The sequence below is a fragment of the Dipodomys spectabilis genome, unplaced genomic scaffold (assembly GCF_019054845.1).
Source record: "Dipodomys spectabilis isolate Male_0828 unplaced genomic scaffold, ASM1905484v1 ptg000098l, whole genome shotgun sequence".
In the NCBI taxonomy this organism is placed as follows: Eukaryota; Metazoa; Chordata; class Mammalia; order Rodentia; family Heteromyidae; genus Dipodomys; species Dipodomys spectabilis.
The window spans coordinates 1,853,078-1,865,969 of record NW_024870775.1 but is presented as its reverse complement, the minus strand read 5'-3'; the positions used below and the strand labels follow the sequence as shown (position 1 = coordinate 1,865,969).

The following is a 12,892-nucleotide window of genomic DNA, read 5'->3' as shown; positions in this document are numbered from 1 at the left end:
TGAACCACGGGTACCCAGCCACTAAGTACTTTATATGTTGTTAGAAATATCCAAAGTTCCTCTGAATATGACACTATTAGGCATACAATTCCTTGGGTAAGAGTGAGGTGGCAGAGTTAAGAGATTACTACTAACTTACAAAATATTTTTATATGATGAAAATGTTCTAAAATTATGGTGATGGATGAACAATTGTGAACCTACTAATAATCACTGGATTATATACTTACAAATTGGTTAATCTTATGATGTACAAAATGCATCTCAAATTTGTTCTAAATTATTGTGCAGTATATATGAAAAACATAAAGTAACTGAATATAATATTACCATATTGGTGGTTTATTTTCACAGCCTTAAGTTAGAGCATGGAACTTGATAATAGTTGGCTTCAAATCTCATCAGAAAAACACTTAACTGGGGGCTAGGAAGGTGGATCAGTGGTGGAATGCTTGCCTTGCATGCATGAGGCCCTGGGTACGATTCCTCAGCACCACATAAGCATAAAAAGCCACTGTGGCTCCAATGGTAGAGCACTAGCCTTGAGCTGAAGAGCTGAGGGACAGTGCCCAGGCCCAGAGTTCAGACACCATGACCAGCAAAAAAAAAAAAAAAGAAAGAAAGGAAGGAAGGAAGGAAGGAAAACACTTAACTAGATTTAAAGAACTGTAAGTGAGAGAAATGTAACCATCTTGTGATAAATACTGCTTCTCTTTAATATGGACAGCTTATCAAGAAAGAGCTATTTAACAATTCCATTATCTAGTTTAAAGACTTACCAAAAGTCTAATTAAGAAATTCAGGGGCTGGGAAGGTGGCTCAGTGGTAGAGCGCTTGCCTTGCATGCATGAGGCCCTGGGTTCGATTCTTCAGCACCACATAAGCAAAAAGAAAAAAGCCGAAAGTGGCGCTGTGGCTCAAGTGATAGAGCGCTAGCCTTGAGCTGAAGAGCTGAGGGACAGTGCCCAGGCCCAGAGTTCAGGCCCCATGAACAGCCACACCCCCCCAAAAAAAAAGAAATTCAATAATGGGATGGAATTTTATATTACACTCACCAACAAGCAAGCAAACAAAAACCAAAATACACACAGACCTGCACGCACGCACGCACACACACACACACACACACACACACACACACACACACACACACACAACCAAGCCAAAGCTCCAATTACTCAGCTTCCAAAAGACACATGTATAGTGTTAAATTTGACAAAAATAACATAATTATCAGGAAATCACAAAGAAAATAGCTATGCCAATCCCTCACTATTTGTTCTATTAAGTGGAAACTGAGGGGAAAACCAAATTAGAATGGTACATGTTTTGAACACTGATCTCACTCTAATCTAACTAGAAGACCACAAGCAATATGTTCAGATTCACTTAGAATAAAATTCTCTCCTTAAATGAAAAATTAAAATGTCACACAAATAGAATCCTTAAATAGCAACTATTCTTAATGTCCTTTATTTTTTTAATTGGTCAATGTACTTGGAGCTCATTAACAGGTACTTCTTGCCAAATTTCATCTAATGTATTCATTTATGTTAAAGACAAGAAAGAAGAAAAAAAACACTTATACTATATTACTACATTCCTACCATTCAAAAGCAATAGGGTCAATTATTTTCTGGCTGTGAATAAATATGCTATACTTTAGATTAAAAGTATATTTCATTCTAAAATTAGGAGTGACAAATAAAGCTTGAAAAGAAATGACTTCTCAGCCTTGAATTCAGTGGCATTAATATTAATGACAATTCCACTCATTTCAAAGGCATGTCTCAGAGTGTTTATATTATGAAAAATGGGTCTGGAATGTCATCTTCAGTAAATGTGAAATTGTTTAATCTGAGGTTTTGCTAGATCTGTAGCAGCTGCACTCATGTTTACAACTATAATAAGGTACTTCTTTACACATTTTTTAGATCTGGTTGGTACCAACATATTGTACTGATCAATGAAAATGGGTTTAGTATCTCAATAGCTACAAGTTTAGTCAGAATAAAGTTTTGTTTTAGATTAACATTGTACAACAAATCCATCATGAACCTTCAGAAGTTTTATGGTATTGGTTACAGAAGGATAGGACAAAAAACTTCCATTCATATACAAACATTTGGAAAATTACTCAATTTGTGTTTGTGGAATTCAAATTTCATTTGGGGAAAAAATACACATATCAAATACACTGTGGATCTAATTTGCTTGCTGGCTTCACTGAGGGTCTCAGAGCACATTACCAAGCACAAACTGGTTAGGCAGTATTCAAAAATTACTTTTCTTCTAATGCAATTATTTACACAGTAGAAAGATGCAACAGAAAGCCTGCCAGAGGCTTGCTTAAGAATGCATCAATGGGAAGCTTCAGCTGCCCTGGGACATGGGCTACTGGTATAAAGAGAACCAAACAGGAATTCATTTCCCTGGAAATCAGTCAACAGCCTTGCCACTAATTTAGATTCCTTCTCCATAAACATTTCAGAGAAATTATTGAAGGTAGCTGTTTTTTGGTAAAGTCAGTTGAATGTGTATGTGTAAGCAGAAATGCTCAGTTCTTTAGATTACTGAAAAAGGTGCTCATGCCACAATGATTAGGACATTTAAAGGATGCATTAACACAAGTAACCCATGAGATTCTTCAGAAAGAAGCTATATTCTGCTGGACTATCTCTTAGGAATGCCCTAATTCTGAGCCAAATTAATTCTTTTGAAAGGCCCTACTTTATTTCCTTTCTTTTCTTTTCCTTTTGTGTGTATGAGACAGACAGACAGGGAGACAGAGATGGAGACAGAGAGACAGAAAGACCAAGGCCTCATGAATGCTTAGGCAAGCACACTACCACTGTGTCACATATCTAGTCTACTCAGCCTATCTTACATTGGTACATATGGTTATTGTAAGACGCACAAATAACATATGTGAATACAATCTGGAATGTACAAAATATCAATAGGGTTTATAACCACACTAATGCTAGAAATGCATAGAAGAACCAAACAAGTAAAAAATGCTAAAAAAAAAAAATTATTAGCCAGGTGATGGTGCCTCATGCCTGTAATACTAGTTACTCAGGAGGCTGAGATCTGAGGATCGTGCCAGCTCAGGCAGGAAAATCCATGAGACTCTTATCTCCAATAAACCAATAGAAAACTGGAAGTGGCACTGCGGCTCAAGCGGTAGAACGCTCGCCTTGAGCTGAAGAGCACAGGGACAGCGCCCAAGTCCAAAGTTCAAGCCCCACGACCGACAAAATAATAATAATAATAATTAATTAATTAAAAATACTAATACCAAAAAGTACTAATTCCTAAAAGATATTTATTACTTTTTTTTTTTTGTAGGTCCTGGGGCTTGAACTCTGAGCCTGGGTGCTGTCCCTGTGCTCTTCAGCTCAAGGCAAGCACTCTACCACTTGAGCCACAGCGCCACTTCCAATTTTCTAGCGGTTTATTGGAGATAAGATTCTCACAACTTTCCTGCCCCGGCTGGCTTTCAACCTTGATCCTCAGATCTCAGCCTCCTGAGTAGCTAGGATTACAGGCGTGAGCCACCGGCGTTCGGCTATTTATTACTTTTTAGGAATAATAATCTTTCCATGGGAGATGAAACTTTGGACTCAAGGGAACATACTTCCCCAACAAGTAGGATAAGTTTGTTTTGAACTATTCTTCCTGTGTTAGTTTGACAACTAAATTTATTTTGAAATTATTTCAAAGTTAGTAAATTACTTTAGACATGAAATGTCCACATGGATAAATTAAATGAGCAAAGAATACAGATGGGCCAGAGGCAAGCAGAATACATAGCTCTGCCAAAGACGACAGCCAGGACTTAGCTCTCACCAGCAGCTGCCAAAAGAGAGCTCCAACATAATATAGTCAAGCTGCCTTTCAGCTTTTATTTTTTTTTTTTTTTGTCAGTTCTGGGGCTTGAACTCAGGGCACAGGCTCTGTCTCTGAGCTTTTTTGCTTAAAGCTAGTGCTTAACCACTTGACCCATAGCAGTTTTTTGGTGGTTAACTGGGAGATAAGAGTCTCACAGCTAGGCACCAGTGACTGATGGCTGTGATCCTAGCTGCTCATGAGGCAGATATCTGAGGATCGCGGTTCAAAGCCAGCCCCAGCACAAAAGTCAATAAGACTCTGATCTCCAATTTAAACACCAAAAAATCCAGATGTGGAGCTGTAACTCAAGTGGTAAAGTGCTATCCTTGAGCAAAAAAGTTCAGGTACAGGGCCCAGGCCCTGAGTTCAGGCCCAGGACTGGCACATGCATGCACATACACGCACACGCACACACACGCGCGCACACACACACACACACACACACAGTGTGTCTCACATATTTGCCTGCCCAGAATGGCTTTGAACTGCAAACCTCAGCTCTCAGTTTCCTGTGTAATTAAAAGTGAGCCACTGGTGCCTGGCTCTGCCTTTCACTTTAAAAAGCTGGACATCAACAGTGATCCACTCACTATACACTATGTTGGAAATGAACTTTACAACTTGGGGGCAGGTGAAGGAGAGTGCAGGGGAGCAGGAGAAATGAGGAAGGGGTAACACTGTTCAAAAAGAAATGAACTCATTATCTTACTTATGTAACTGTAACCCCATTGGACATCACCTTTACAATAAAAAAAGAAAAGAACCACAGAGGAAAAAATAATAGAGAGAGAGAAAAGGGGGAGGGAGCACATATGTACTACACATACATGTATCAATGAAAGTGATTTCGGAAAGAAAAAAAAGCTGGAAATGTGGATTTTTTTAAAGGTGTATTCTTAGTGTATAAATGTTAGTAACTGACTCAAAAATCTTTAAACATTATGCATAAGTCATAAAATGCCTGCAAAAGGGATGGCAATATGTAATTTACAAACTAAATCATATTTGTTTTTACAAAGGGGTACCTTACAACCCATCATAAAGTTCAAAAGAACTTTGGTGAGGCTGTTTTTGTTGTTGTTTGCTTGTTTGGGACAGGTATGGGGGCTTGAAATCAGGGGTTGGGCACTGACTCTTATTTAAGGCTGGTGTTCCACCACTTGAACCACAGACCTACTTTTGGCTTTTTCATTGTTAACTACATTTGAGTCTCATGGTCTTTCCTGTTTGGCCTAGCTTTGAATCACAATCCTTGGACCTCAGCTTAGTGAGTAGCCAGAGCTACAGATGTGAAGTACCAGTACCCAGTAAGTGAGATTTTTGTTCATTTAATATTTTGATAGTAAGTTATTCAAGTATATGTTTTTATGAAGAGTATTGTATTCACTGTGTCAAATAATACAAATATCACACTAACAGCAGATGGATGACATTAAGCAATCTTTCTTTACCACACTAAAATTGTGATAGGCCTTCCCACCCCCAGTTCATGCTGCACAACATTAGCCAGGCAGGAACCAATCTAGGATGTCACTTACCACAATGCTTAAAATGGGTTAAATGAATGGTTATAAAATGAAGATATACGAGTCCACGAAGAACGTAAGACAACGAAGTTCAATCCTGCACCTCAGAGTTGGGTGACAAAACCCAAAGCAATGACCATTCATCCCCTAAAGATCCCGTGGCTTAAGTGTCAAAACAAATGGCCACAGAGAACTCTCAAAATGACTACTGGGTGCCGTCGACCACCGTGTACTCGGGAAGTCCAGGGTAGAGAAGGCACATGCCCGCGTGGGAGCCAGCGCTAGGCAGAACAGTCCTGGAATGAATGCAACAGCCCAACAGCCACTGAAAGGAAGCTGCAAACAGCAGCGCGCCGCGCGCGGCAGTCAGGAGCCGGCCGCACTGGCGGACGCGCATGCGCACACGTACAGGGGGACCCGCGCAGACACGAGATTAGTAACTTTAAATGTCTCTGTAAAGAAAAATCCAGAAACTGTTCCATGGAAGAAGTCTACCAAATGTGTAAAAAAAAAAAAAAAAAATACTAACTTCACAAACTTTAGAGACAAATGGGTCCATATTCCCATAGCAATCACTCTAGGACCACTAGTGTGTGCGTCACCAATCCTGAAGCCTGAGCTCAGGGCACGGGCGCTGGCCCAAGCTTATTTGCTCAAGGCTAGCGCTCTACCACTTGAGTTACAGCTCCATGTCTGGCTTTTTGGTGGCTAACTAAAGAGTCTCAAGGATTTTCCTACCAAGGCTTGGTTCAAACTGTGATCCTAGTAACTCAGCATCCTGAGTAGCTAGAATTATGGGCAAGAGCCACGAGATGCCCGGCTATTAAGACCACTAACCATTAATACTGAAGTCAAAAGAGAAAAGTAACACCCTTCAAGGCTTCCCATGAAAATAAGCAAAAAATCATAAAAAAAACAAAAAATGTAAAACCAAATCCAGCTATAGATAGATAATATAACATGACCAAGAGGGATTTGTCCCAGGAATGCCAATATTAATAGATGAATGTAATAACACAATAGAATAAAAGAACAAAGTCACATGATCATATCAACAGATTCAGACGAGTAAAATTTCCAACATTTGTTCCTAAGAATTCCTACAAATCTAGTAACAGAAGGAAATCCCGCGATCCAATAAACAGCATTTAAACAACTTAGAACTAAAATAATAACCTATAGCAAAGATTTAATGCTTTCCTTCTATGAGCAGAAACAAGTGAAGAAGATCTATACTCTCCACTGCTATTAGCAATGTACTAGAGTTTCTTACCAGAGCAATAAGACAAAAAAGAAAATTAATGGCATCAAATGAAAAGGAAAAACGGTTTTAACATATATAATGCTGTGTATAAAAAATCCTATGGAATTCACCAAAATAAAACACCCACTAGAAATAAATCAAAATCAGCAAGGTTACAGGTTACAATGCAAGATCAATATACAAAATCACTGTATTTGCATATACTAGCAACAAATAAATCTTTCCACTTAATATAATTCCTTTCAAGTTCCATTGCAGCTGGGTAGTTTAGGGGGAGGGGGAATGACAGGCTAATATTAAAATTTATGTGCAAATTTAAAGAACCCACCATGATGACTATAATTAAAAAGATATAATAATAAATGTTGGTACAAATATGGAAAAGTGAAAAGCCACACTCACTGCTGGTGGGAATGTAACAGTATAATCACACTAGAAAAGCTTGACAGATTCCCACTCCTCTCTTTTTGTTTTGTTGATTAATTATACAAAAGGGTTTCACTGTAATCATCCCATATATGTATATATGTAACCATTCCATAAATGCATGTACTTTGATCATATTCAACCCCTTTATTTCTCTTTCTTATGCCTCTTTCCCCTTCAATCTTAATGACTTCCATTACTCTATTTTCACATATGCATGTTCTTGGATCATATTCACCCCTTTTATTACCTTCCCCTTTCACTCTCCTCACTCTTGATGGTTTACACCCTAAAGTCATTTTACACTCACATCATTTGTTTTTTAGGTCTACATATCCTTTTGAATCTGCTTGATTTGATTTAACATGGTATTTCCAGTTCTATCCATTTTCCTGCAAGCAACATAATTTCATTCTTCTTTATGGCTACATACCACTCCATTCTGAATGTGTATATGTGTGTGTGTTGTTTGTGTATCACATTTTATTTTGCCATTTATCACTTGAGGGTGATTTAGGCTGATTCTACCAATTACCTACTGTAATGTTGTTAAGATAAACATAGGTGAATGAGTATCTCTATTGTATCTTTACATTTCTTTGGATATATGCCCAGGAGTGCTACAGTAGGAGCCTCCTTACTGATTTCCAGTGGCTGCACTTTGCGTTTTTGATGGCAAGTTTGGTAGATTTTTAAAGAGTTAAATTTATACATCACCCAGCAAATCCATTCATATATCTGTACAAAACAAAAACTTATGACCAATGACTTGCATACAAATGTTTACAGCAGCCTAATCTATAATAGCCAAAAAGTAAATGCTCCTAAAATGTCCATCACCTGCTGAACAAAATACGAACAACAGAATAGTAGTCAACAACAAAAAGGAACAAAGTACTGATATGTCATAAAATCACTACACTACTAAAAAGAAGCCAGACACAGGGAGCACCTATTCTGTGTCCACTTATACAAAATGTCTAGAAAAGCTCACAGCTTTTTCTATAATCCTAGCTACCCAGGAGGCTGAGATGTAGAAGACAACTTTGAAGCCAGCCCAGGCAGAAAATTCCAAAAGACTCATTTCCAATTAACCAGACAAAAAGTGGGCTGAAGGTATGTATGGCTCAAGTGGCAGAGCATCAACCATGAACAATTAAGCCAAGAGAGCACAAGGACCGTAAATTCAAATCCCTTTACCAAAAAAAGAAAAAAGTAATCATGTGTCCAATAAAAATTTCAACATGAAATTTTCACAGCAGGCTTACATATACGCAAAGACGGCAAGACCAAACAATGGAATATTAACCCTAAAAAGAAATGAAGTACTGATATTTGCTACAGATAGATGAACCTTGAAGCACTATTAAATGAAAACAATCCCAAATAAAAGATTACATATTATATATTACACAAATATGAAATATGCATAAAAGAAAACTTCATAGAAATGGGGAGGGAAGGTGTTAACAGAAGCCAGGTGGGGTGGTACATGCCTATAATCTCAGCAGTTGTGAAACCCAAGTAGAAGAATCAAGAGTTCAAGGCCAGGGCTACATAATGAGACCAGTTATACCTACAGAATTAGCTACTCAGAAGGCTGAAATCAGGATCCTGGTTCAGAGCCAAGCCCATGCAGACCAATCCAAGACTCTCATCTCCAATTAACCAGCAAAAAGCCAGAAATGGAGGCATAATTCAAATGGTAAGAGTGCTAACCATGAACAAAAAATGCCAAGGAAAAGTACAATACCTGAATTCAAGGCCCAATACCATACCCCCCCAAAAAAAAACAAAAAATAAAAACTAACTTCCATATGAACTCTATCTTCTTTTAACTAGAGAAAAGAATCAGAAATGTAAAATCAAGGAAGATTATAGATTCTCTTTGTCATGATTTAGATTTGCTTTGTCTTCCAAAAGTTTATAAGCTAGAAGAATGGCCTTGATGTGGTAGTACTGGAGCAAAGTAACCTTTAAAAGATGAGGGCCCAATGAGAAATAACCAATTTATGGGAGCGCTGCTCTCAGTAGGAATTAATGTAGCTCTTTCAGGACCCCAGTTAGTTCCACACATCATTATAAAAAGATCTTGGCTCAAGAAATCTTATTTGCTTTTTAACATGTGATCTCTCAACTCTGCACACATTCCTGCCACGATGTCACCTATCACATTATGGTGCAGCCTGAAGATCCTCACCACACAAATACTGGAATAATGCTTGTGAACCTCCAGAACTATAAGCTAAGTAAACTACTTTTATTTATAATACCCACCTTGTGTATTGTTAAGCTAACGAAAAAAATTGAATAATATAGTTCTTAACAAGGAAATAATCTCTCTGTGCCCAGCAGTTTATGAAGAGCCCAACAGAATGATCCATATCATGGTCCAAAGCAAAGCCATGTAATAGCAACAACAGTAACAACAACACAACGTTCCAGATTTAGTAAAAAGGAAATAAAAAAAAAAAGGAATTGTTATCTGAATCTTTATTTTACCTTCTCCACATGTAGTGTTTTTACTAAAACACAGAAACTCAAAGAACCTTTCATTTGAATGTTTTCTTATATTAAGAAATTATTCAGCCGAGTATTGGTGACTCACACACCTGTAATTCTAGCTACTCAGGAGGCTGAGATCTGAGGATCCAGTTCAAAGCTAGCCCAGGCAGGAAAGTCCATGAGACTCTTACCGCCAATAAAACCACTCAGAAAATCAGAAGTGGCACTGTGGTTCAAGTGGTAGAACATTCGCCTTGAGCTGAAGAGCTGAGGGACAGCGCCCAGGCCCAGAGTTCAAGCCCCACAAGGAAGGAAGGAAGGAATTATTCAGGATCCACAAACAAGTACAGAATGTGCATATCCTAGGCTAAAATAAAGTTTAAAAAAATTCTATTTGGCTGAAATCTAGCCTGGATTTAGGCTCCACCACTACCATCTTGGAACTACAATTGAGATTCCTTTTCGTCTGTCTGTGGCCTAGATCATCAAGCCAACTTTCTATTGGTCAGGCTGGCCTCCCTGTAGCCGGCTTTTATAAATAAAAAATTTGTATAATTATTACTGGAACTACTTGCAGAATTATGGAGCTAGTTAAAGATACCATTTACTTTAAAATGTACAGTTTCACATACATGCACCAATCTATCTTCCAGCCATACCAATACTTCGTCTTTCTTTTCTGATGCCTTAATAAACTGTTAAGAAATCAAGCAGAGGCTCACATCTGTAATCCTGAGAACTGAGTCTATAAGGCTCTTATCTCTTTTTTTAATAAGCATTTCTTTTATTAAATATTATTTGATTTTAAAATTAATTTCCTTCTCAGGGCTCATGGTGATTTTTTTTTAGTTTTTGCTGATTCATCTACATTAAGATTCTATATTAATTATAATTGTTAAGATGTGTAAGAACAATAATTATTCAGGATCTCTTGTTTGTGGTTTTTTTTTTAATGACTTGGCATACCCAAGGTTAGGATCATTTGTAAAAGTCAAAATACAAATTCTACCTGATGCCAATATGAGGCTCTTATCTCTTGATCAGCAAAAAAAAAAAAAAGGAATGGATTTTCTTCCTACTCAAATGGTAGACAACCACTCATGAGGAACAGCCAAGGGAAAATGCAAAGGCCCTGAAAACTGGCATACCCAGGCATGCACGCATGCACACACACACACATCAGAGAGAATATAAAAAGAAAAAAAAAGAATTAAAATAAAGTACTAGGATAAAAAGTTCATTCTGGAGAAGTAGAATTAGAAGAAAGTAGGAAAAACAAATTCTTTTTTTAATGTAGTCTTTCTTATGAGTGATACATAGGAGTGCCTCTTTCCACTTGAATCTGGTATAGTACATTACACGGAAACATCATTTGATTTAAGTTAAAATGGATAAAGTCACAATAAACATGTTTTCTATCTAAGCTTATATAATGAATGATCCCAACACACGATATGAATGCTCTCCTTTGTAACAACCCTTCCTCCTTCCTTGAGGGTATAATGAGAAAATGTTCTGAGCTGTCTACCACTAAACGTAAGCGACATTCACAAATAGCTGAAATTGGGTGGCCCAAGCATGCTGTGCTTATTTGATAAGTGGTTAGTCAAACACATTATAGTTTAGTTGCATTAAATGGGACACAGGTTAGACGGAAATCAGGAGGACCCAGGAGTTTTCAAACTATTCGGACTAGAACAAAAGTCCAGGAATATACAAGTCCTTGCTGGAAAATTCCTTGGCCTCTTTCCTTAAGATTCTAATCCCAAACCTGTCAAGTTTCATGAACACACACACACACACCCTCCACCATGTCTTGCCCGCACCCCGGAACACTAGAACACACTAAATCATAAAAGATTAACAGCTCTAACTGTACCCTCCTAAAGAAACACCACAAACCTCCCCCCCACCACCACCAAAAAAAAAAAAAAAACTCTCAGGGCTTTTCATATGATTTGGCCCAGCATTCAAACAAAGCTCAGGGGAGACGATCGCCAATCCTAACTCTCTCTCGGTCCAGCACTACAGGCAGGGAGGGACAGAGTCTGCACCCTGCCTGCTCTTCGAAGCGGGCCTACCCCCTAACTAGAACTCCGGCGGAGACAATCAGGCTAGCTGATGGATAAAAAGTGGTCACAACTCTCACGGATCCATCCAACGCAAAACAACAAGAAATTCACCTCGGCGCCACTCAATACCCAGCCTCCAAGGATCAAGGAACCAAACCAACCCAAAACGCCAACTCCCAGCCCCTCCCGCTCTGGGGATTCCCTTCCACGTGACCCCTTCGCCGGCTCCACCCCCTGAGCTCGCCACGCCCCCGAAAGGGTCACGCCCACCGACGGGTCCGCCCACTTCTGAGCCCCGCCCATCGCGCTGGCGCTACCGGACGCCGCTTCCCACCGCCCCACTTTAAGGTGCGCCCGGCGGAAGGCAGGCTCCCCCACCTCGGGGCGCGGGGCACGGCGGGCGTCCTTGCGAGTCTCCCCTCCCTCTCTGTGCAGCACCGCGACCCTCAGTTGACGCGTCCGCTAGGCCCCTTGGGGGATGCCAGCCTTCTTCGCTTCTTTCTGCGGCCAGTCTTACCGGGTGGTCCTCACCAGCGTTGCCTTCGGCACTTGGCCCGTGACAGGAAGGACGCCACGGCCCGGGCTCTTGTGGCTTGAGAACTTGGCTTGCCTTCGTATTTGGCTTTTTGTTTGTGTCGACTCTTGGAATTTTCCTGCGGTCTCTCGACAGCCGAGCTGGGCGCGCGCACACGCCCACATGTACGCGCAGTGCACTCTGGGGCCTGGCGTGCGGCCTAGCGTGCCCTCACCCCCACCCGCAGATCCGCGGCTTCGCGGGAAAGTCCGGACGAATCTCGGGTCGGTGGGGGCGGGCTCGGGCGGAAGTGGGCCGGCCGGAGGCGCGCCCGGGGCGGGGACGAGCCCTGAGGCCGGCTCCGTGGCTCGGTGACAGACGCTGGGCCTCGTGGGGCTGCAGCGGAGGCCCGGGTTCGAAAACAGAAAAGGCGATCGTGGGATTTCTGTGTTGGCGTATGTGGTCGTGGTTCTCCTGTCACTGCCAGATAACCTGAGCATTCACTGTGCCGCGGAGGCGAAAAGGAAAAAGGTTTGTCAAGGAGCAAAACCTCCAAAAGCAGGGCCAGAAATCTGGCTTGTTTAGCTGTAGTCTCGACCACACGATTGGGGCTTTTTTGCTGTTGTTTTTTAGGGTCACTAATTCGTGTAAGCCACGTAATGGAAGCACATTTTTTACAAACTTCCTTTCG

At 40.3% G+C, this 12,892-nt stretch overlaps 1 protein-coding gene across 1 annotated transcript in view; it reads right to left on the bottom strand.

Annotated features, from left to right (window-relative positions):
* The window catches only part of Fancc (FA complementation group C), a 213,212-nt gene extending 200,845 nt beyond the window's left edge, over positions 1–12,367 (bottom strand). Inside the window, exon 1 of the mRNA XM_042687050.1 lies at positions 12,205–12,367. The gene's annotated coding sequence lies outside the window, so the exon portion shown is untranslated. The remainder of the gene's footprint in view (positions 1–12,204) is intronic.
* Between the last annotated feature and the right edge of the window lie 525 nt (positions 12,368–12,892).